At 41.9% G+C, this 7,301-nt stretch overlaps 2 long non-coding RNA genes across 2 annotated transcripts; one reads left to right on the top strand and one right to left on the bottom strand.

Moving 5' to 3' along the window:
* Nucleotides 1-1,020: 1,020 nt before the first annotated feature.
* On the top strand, nucleotides 1,021-2,189 carry LOC133923924 (uncharacterized). The gene is made up of 2 exons (XR_009910691.1): nucleotides 1,021-1,484; nucleotides 1,713-2,189. It is a non-coding gene; the product is annotated as an uncharacterized LOC133923924 (long non-coding RNA).
* A 987-nt stretch (nucleotides 2,190-3,176) lies between these two features.
* LOC133923925 (uncharacterized) lies at nucleotides 3,177-6,796 on the bottom strand. Its single transcript, XR_009910692.1, has 2 exons — nucleotides 5,027-6,796; nucleotides 3,177-4,833 (listed from the first exon to the last, which is right to left on the bottom strand). It is a non-coding gene; the product is annotated as an uncharacterized LOC133923925 (long non-coding RNA).
* Nucleotides 6,797-7,301: the final 505 nt, after the last annotated feature.

A 7,301-nucleotide genomic window follows, 5' to 3' on the forward strand; every position in this document is an offset into this window, starting at 1 on the left:
TTAATCCCCGCGAACTTATACGGGGACAGAGACAAAAAAGTGCTCTCCATCTCCGCTCCCCACTATATTTCCGATATCACACTACAACTTTTTCTTAGTATATAAATATACAAATATTACATTATATAGGGTAAATAATAAATTACTCTTATATTTTTTTTTATCTAACCTACGATATTTAACCCATCTTATATTAATTACCCTTGTATGCATCAATAAATTATTTATTTATACTACAAACACATTATTAATATATAAAAATAATCGACTACGATTCAATTTACATTCTCTATTCAGTGTTCAGGGAACTGCCACACTGTATTCTGTTCTTCAACTTGTCAAAACATTCAGTGAAATCGATACAACATTCAGTGATCTCAATCTTAATTCACAGAACATTCAGGGATCATAATCTTAAATTGAGAAAACATTCAATCATCACATTCAACATTCAGTCACAATCTCGATTTACAATCTCAATTCACATCAAAAAAATTTCGAAAACCAATTCAAATCAATTTACAATAACAATTCAACATTCAGCCAAAACATTCAATGAAGCTACTTCTGAAGCCCAGCGTTGGCTGCTGCTGCGTCTGAAGCTCGGCTTCTGAAGCTGCTGCTGTCGATCTCGTGCAAGAGGCCCAGGGACCGGCAGGCGTGTTCTCTGCATCGTCTCGGACGTCGTCGGTCTCCACGAGCCGCTAATCATGCCGGACTTCCTCAAGGGGCACGAGGCATAGCCATGCACAGTGCTGAATCGGCGCCACGGCGTGAGGCCAGCGCACCCATGACCTCCATTGGTGGGACGGGATCGGCGTCGCACTGCCGTCCCAGCGGCGGAGTGCTAGAGGCGAGAGCGAGCCAGGGCAGAGAGAGCACCGAGCGAGCCAGGGCAGAGAGAGCACCGAGCGAGCTCATGAAGAGAGCTGGGCCTCTCTTGTTGGGCCGCACGATGCAGGTGAGATAGCCCGAGCATTGAATCTACCGTTCGATGCATGATGAACGGCGCTGGCAGCATCTACTACCATCTGACGTAGAAATGGTAACGTCAGAGGATCTGGTTCCATCTCCACCTCCCTGCTGGCGCCGCCGCTCCATAGCCTCACGCCGGTTCCCTGCCTTGACCCCAAAGCCTCTCACTGCCACAAACCCTAGGTCCCGCCGTCCCTCCCCAAAGCATGCCGACGCCATCTCCCTGAACCATATTGTCTTCTTATCTTCTATCCCCAAGCCACCGAGCAAAACCCTCAAATCACACCACCATGTGCGTGATCCCCCCGCCCCCAGCTCCTCAAAATTGCGCCGGCCATCAATCTCCTCCAGTTGATGGTGGTCCCGACGCCGCCATGAGCCCTGCCTGACGCTGGATGCCGTCGCCGCCGCCGCCGGACTCCATCGCTACTCCCTCCTGCCGGACGCCGTCGTTGCCATAGCCAGATGCAGACGGCTCTTCCCACTCGACCAATCCTCTTGCGCATGAGGTGAGCTTCCTGTCCACTCCTCAATCTGTTCCGATTCTTTTTTTTTTCTCTTTTTTTGATTAACTGGTAATCTGTATTATTGCTGATTGGAAAATGGCCGAATCATAGTTGAGCTAGGAGCCTGGTAACTGCAAGTAGAGATTACTTCTTCACAGATTTGCTAATTTGCTTTGTTTTCTTTGCAGATTTGCTAATTTGCTTTGTTTCGTTTGTTTTGTTTCTTTACAGATTTGCTAAGTGCAAGGAAGAATTTGTCTCCGAGGAGGTTGGTGGGATCAATGGTGGTGAAGAACAGATGGCTTGCCTTCTTTCTCAGTCAGTTCATGGATGCTTGCAAGCCGTCATACAAGTGCATGACTCGGTGATTAAATTCTCATATGCAGTCCTCGTTTCTTCTTGAGATAGAGTAGTTTCTTGATTAGTTGAATCCTATGTGTAGATCTGGAAGTGAAGAACCAACCAAGAGCCATCAAGGAGCAGATCAAGCTAATTGCTGCAGAACAATTGGATTCTTGGATTGATTAGGCTAGTGTGATTATATAAGTTTCTGCAATATGTTCTGCCTTCTGTGGACTTTAAAGAATGTTTGTAGTTCAGTGGCCGTTGTGAGCTAGGAAATAATCTGACATTTTTTTTCCTTTGTTCTTGTACATACAAGGTGCATATATTCACTTAAGAATGAAAGTGTGGACTTATTTCTTTTTATGTGGATAAATATCTCAATGTTTGAATACTTGATTTTAAAAATTAATAACTATTTTATGCGGCAATGGTGAAACCGGAAAGTGAGCCTCAGTTTCCTTACGAAAGCAAAATCACAGGAAAACATGCTTTCCACGTAAACGGTTCTGTCATGTCATGGAGTTTCCCTACCATTTCAGTTTCTTAGGGAAATAATCTATAGGCATTGCCGAAAAATCCGTAGGGCATCAGTTCTTTCCCGTCGAACATCTTCCTACAGATATTTCTGACAATTTTTCCCTACTATTTTTTAGACTTTTCCTAGAATTTAGGCATCCTTTGTAATTGTTAGAAAATTAACCATCAGATAAATCTACTGAGATGATACATATGATCATAGACGACACCAGAGGCATGATATTTTTTAACGAGGTTCAGGCGAAGTCTACATTCTGAGATATGACTACGATCGCTCCTCCTCAACTAGCAACACCGGCGGCTTCCTAGAGTTCCCGCAGATTTACTACCCCTACGAAGCTATCGCTATACTATTATAGTTACAAACAGCGGTTCTACTCTCATTTTTATAATGAGACCTAAATACAAGAGTCATACTAGGATTTTACTATAATCCTACTAAGATTCTACTATATACCGCTAATACAACTCAAAACTTTATATGTAATTAATTTCACATAATTACTCGACACATATCCAATATTAATATAGAAAAAACGAAGGAAAAATACAGGATTCGGATGCCTATACGAATTTCACTATGCAGTCGTTTGGTCCGTAGGAACGATGCGCAGGAGAACTGCAGGAAATTTTCCTTCCATGCAGATTTTGGAGGAATTCCGTAGGATCGAAAACATCCACTCCGACCTCATTTTTTCGCTAGCTCGCGTAGGACCGAGGCATCGCTTCGTCATTAGCCCACACTGACGAAGATAAGAACATAGAGCAGAAGAAGCAGCAGCAGAAAACAGTAGGACATCGGCGAGGCAGGCATCAATGGTCTTGATGAACCATGAAAATGGAACCCCCTTGACGAGTGGAACATGATGGTGGCTGCGGTTTGCACGGAGGACCACTGTATATGGTCGCCGCCACGGCAGCAGCTCGCGCTGGCGACCTATCGCACCAGTGCTTCAGCAGCTCGAGCTCGCCCCCGCCGCGACCTGGCCCAGCGGCAGCTCGCCCACGCCGCGACTCGGCACAGCGGCAGCTCGCCTCGCTCCCACTCGCCCCGGCCGCAGCAGCTTGCATCCGCTCTGGAGCTCGTCCGCGCCACATCGAAACTGAACGAGGGGATGAGGACGATGGAACTATCGGGAGGATAAGGAACAATGTTTTCTGGCCCATATGCCAGGTGGATTTCTTATTTGATTAAATGAACAAATAATGCATGCTATTGGTTAGTTAAGTGATGATTTTGTTCTAAATAGACTATAACTAGAAAAGCGGCGCAGCTTTGCCGCGCCTGCTTACCCTCGTAGATTAAGTTCATATGAACGTTGAGTATTATAATAAAAGTAGGATATTAAAATACCAAAAATTGTATTCGAGTGTGTAAATAAAAAAGTAAATGTACATACAAATTTAGAAAATATCAACCCAATTAATGGGATAAAATTTATTTGTCCAATATGCTATATTGCTATATCAAATATTACAGATCTAGAAGGTACTACTATTTTTCTACAAACATATAAGCTTGTTACTGGCGCAACTCTCGAATGGGTTTCTAAATCATTAAGAGGTTAGAGCTAGCTTTTTCTTCATTTTGATTATCTCATACCAATGTTTTTGCGATGTAATTATTGTAACATCTTTATTAATGAGCTCTCTACATCATTACTTTTAACCTGAATCTTTTTCGCTGAAACGGGTGTCTTTATAATAAACAATGCAGTAAAACAAATTGTCAATTATAAGCCAATCATGGGAGTGGTTGAAAACACTAAATCAATAAAGTTTATAGTTAGAGATAGGTACATAAACGTAAGCTTGAACACCTTGTCAACACTTGTCATTTTTTTTATAATGGAAGCTTTTATTTCAATAGTTCCATTTCGATGGACAACAGTTTGTAAACAGCATAACTAAACTGCAGAAAGCTAAAACTACAGTATGAAGAAATATCACCATTAAATAGTCTGTCAACAAATTGTATACACCATTTTAAGTTACAGAATTGTATATGATGTATTAAATTCAAACAATCATAGATCTATAAGAATAGGTAACAAAGCAAAACGACTGCTCACATGGGAATTTGCTCGAGCACCTAGCATGCGACCAGAAACTGATGCCCCAATTGTGTCATGGAGAACCAGAAGTAAGCACCTCTGCAGAAGAGTGGATATGCAAGTATCCGGCATCGACCACCTCTGAGCTTGGCTACTCTTGTCTCCAAGCTCACCAGTATCGTCGTGCCATGCGTTCATGACAATTACCTTGCTAGTGCTGCTGGGCTTCACCATGATCTCTACTACTGCATTGTCACTGCAGCGCTTCTAAATGCTAATACTCCACCAGATGGGAAAAATTATTATTTATCGACACGGTACAAAGTTTTCTTAGTAGTGTGTCGTACCTTCGTTACAGAATTATTTTTTTTACGATTCAACTAAGGCTTCATGAATTTTCCTTTTGTAGATTTTACCTGTGCAACAGGAAGATGCCATGTTGGTAAATAAAAAATTCAGATATTAAACAGTATTTAATTGACTGATCACTTCTATTGTAGATATGTCCCATCAGTTGTATCTTTGATTGTATAAATGCAGAGATTTAGTTAGTTATATGACTATGTGGACACCTGTAAGAACAAAATAAAATCTGTTTGCTAAACTCACCTTGATGCAAAGGGATTTTTTGATGGTGGCGGAGTACACGACAATTACTTTTTATTCAGAAGGGGAAAAACTGATGGAACATTCTAGCTTGAAATAAGGATAAGATGCTTGAGTTGGTTGATATTTACTATTTGACTGTTGGAACACCCATTGCAAGCCAACCATCTAAAGGCAAATGGTAAATGTCAACCAACTCTAGCACCTTAGTCTTTATCGATTGATTTTTGCTCTCGGAAACCCCATACATAGAAAGTTGGTCCATAAGTGTCAACCAACAATTTGTACCTACCCACAAAGCACATGGTCATAGAAAAGAAAGAAAACTATAATATTCTACTCATAACTAATGAGGAGGAAATCACATTCTACCAGATTTATAAAACTAAACAGTCTATAACTCAGATTCTATATTTTAGATTATAGATTTGGGTTGTCTGATAAAATTTATTAGGTGTGCCTCAAGTATAAATCCATTTAAAGGTATTTGTTATACAAATCTAATCTATTTTGTTATTGTTTTGACAATTGTGACCGTTCATGGGAGATAACTATCAGTTACCAACCATTGGTTGTTGAAGCATCTATTTTTTCTGTAATGTACCTAGAGAAGGATGCAGCTATTTAGGGGCTCAGGATAGATTTATGGGCACTAAGTCTTATATATTTTCTCATACGAGCCTTGTATTAAACTAAACATAGAGTTACATACAGATTGTTCTTCCTCACAGTGATTTTCATAGGATGGGTTGTTTGGTGTATGTAGAGTGAAGCGTATTTATACATAGCACTGCAAACTGAGGTAAGATAAAGACTTTGAAACTCATACATTTACTCCGGATTTTTTTTTCTTTTGGATTTCCATTTTTTTGCGAAGATTTGTGCTCAAAGAAGTTTGAATCAATGAACGGGTAGGCACAACAATATCACCATAACGAAAACAACAAACCAGAGATCGAGTGACACAGATCCGATCACAAGCATCAAAGTCATTAATAATTCAAGTACCTTTCAACTGGAAGAGAGGGCTATCAGAACTTCAAAAGGGGAAGAAAGGAAAATCACCTTGCTTGGCCTCACTGGAAGGTAGAAGCGAGAACAGGCAAATCTCCGGTGGGTGCAGCCTGAGGAGCCCATAGCAGGATCCCCTGCCGTCGCAACCACCGATGTACTCGGGTCTCTCCGCCACCGATCAATCTCGTGCCCTTTGCATCTTGACTCTACAAACAAATCTCACACTGGACGAACGTGTACATACCTCATATGGATTCGTGATTTGGGGAACCACATGGATTCACACGAGTTCAGATGGATTCATGACTTAGGGAACCTGATGGAATCGCTTGGGTATTCAGATGGATTCGTGACTTGGGGATGAGGAAGCAGATGGAATCACTCGACAGACCTGGGGATTTGGCGGTCGGGAGATTCGCGAGGTGTGCTTCGTGCTGGACGCGTGGGAGCAACGGGGGAGGACGACGAAGTCCCGGCATGGACGTGTTACGGCGTCTCCGTCCGGCTACGGTTGTGGCGGCTGCCCTCATTGATTGCGAGTCGCGAAGTCGTTAGATGCTGCCTAAGCGTTCCTTGGAGCGGGAGAGGTTCACAGAGGCCGGATTTAGGATCAGAAGGCTTGAGAAGAAATCGTGAGAGCTCACAATTCGGTGGGCGTATTTGGGATGGCAACTCACAGCAGGAGGATGAGGACCTTTCTCGACAAGCCAAGAAGCTGCGATCCGATTGCACGGGAGAGACGAGCCCGTCACCGTCCGATCGTGATCCGATGGCTCTCGTTGTGCCGATGACGTGGATCAACCAGCAAGCGCAAGCGCGCTCGGTATGCGCTTTAGTAGTAATAAGATTAAGTGAGATATATTATTCACCTTAAAACTTTCTTCCTAACAATTCATGTGTTTTTCCTGTGCCTCATCCAAATGACTGCTCTGGAACTTTTCCTCTGTTTTTCAATTATCTGTTTTCCACCACAATTCCTTTTCTATTCCTACGTTTTTTTTCCTATTCCTATATTTTGGATTCCTGTGTTCTAAAGGGGCCCTTAAACTCTAAGGAAACTTGCAGTTTCTAGTAATGGGTTCACATACATGTAATCATCGTATATCACATATGGTTAATATGCAGTTTATAATTCACATATGATTTTATTATTTATTTATATAAAAATTGAAAAGTAGACATTAATATAACCTAATTCACCTTCGACCCCTACCTTAGTGTAATCTGTCCATCTATGATATCTCAAAGTTTGATGGTTAATCTC

Source organism: Phragmites australis, chromosome 7 (assembly GCF_958298935.1).
Source record: "Phragmites australis chromosome 7, lpPhrAust1.1, whole genome shotgun sequence".
NCBI classification, from domain to species: Eukaryota; Viridiplantae; Streptophyta; class Magnoliopsida; order Poales; family Poaceae; genus Phragmites; species Phragmites australis.